The sequence below is a fragment of the Dermacentor andersoni genome, chromosome 1, assembly GCF_023375885.2.
Source record: "Dermacentor andersoni chromosome 1, qqDerAnde1_hic_scaffold, whole genome shotgun sequence".
In the NCBI taxonomy this organism is placed as follows: domain Eukaryota; kingdom Metazoa; phylum Arthropoda; class Arachnida; order Ixodida; family Ixodidae; genus Dermacentor; species Dermacentor andersoni.
In genome coordinates, this window is record NC_092814.1 from 358,066,118 (window position 1) to 358,066,980 (window position 863).

Consider the following 863-nt stretch of genomic DNA (forward strand, 5'->3'; position numbering starts at 1 on the left):
AAATATATTTCTACGTTAGTAAGTATTTTAGTAATTTTCATCATTTATAACGCCTTACTTCATACACTGCAAGTGAAGTGGTAACGTGCTGTCGACTGATACCATAGCTAAATTTACATATCGCTAACTTAAAAAAAAAAATGATTCTTAGTGTTTGAATTTCAGTCGGCGGGATGGTAAACCATTTTGAAAAGACAAATGAGGAAGGAGCAAAATGGAAAAAAAAGAAGCATCCGTACGAGCCTGCCAGGATTCGAACCTGGAATCTTCTGATCCGTAGTCAGACGCGTTATCCGTTGCGCCACAGGCCCCGAACGAAAGAAAACTCGTAAGTGGCGCTGTCAACAGTTCTATTAACGGGCAGTGTTTTCGCAAGTGATCCATCGCGGTGAAGGGGGAGGAGGAACGAACTTTTATTGTAAGAAATGGCGAGAATCTGTTAGTTCTTTGTTCTCCCAGTCTAGTAAGCCGTAGGCTGCGGCAGGTGACCAGTCCAGGAGACTTCGCTAATCCTCGTTTTCTTGATAGCTTGTGGCGATTCTGACGCTTCACCTCGAGTGCTTTTCTCGCGGTGTGGGCACACCAACACCACGTTTAGGAAGGGTGTCCGGTGTATCACAGAATCGGCATAAGTATAAGAATTGTATGCACGGGGTGAATGCGGTGCATGATAATTCCATGGAGATATGTATCCTTTTGTAGTCCGAGGAGGGTGGTGATTTCTTCCTTGCCTAATTCTGGATGTTGTAGTGGATATTGTCTTCTTTCGAATGGGTAGTGTCGCAATATTGCGGCGTACTTGATGGGAGTGTCATCCACCCTCGTCGCTTCCTGGAGCCCATGCGGCAGGAAATCATGGCTGC

At 45.3% G+C, this 863-nt stretch overlaps 1 non-coding gene across 1 annotated transcript; it reads right to left on the reverse strand.

The window, feature by feature from the left end:
• Nucleotides 1–238: 238 nt before the first annotated feature.
• On the reverse strand, nucleotides 239–311 carry TRNAR-ACG (transfer RNA arginine (anticodon ACG)). The gene has a single exon. It is a non-coding gene; the product is annotated as a tRNA-Arg (tRNA).
• Between the last annotated feature and the right edge of the window lie 552 nt (nucleotides 312–863).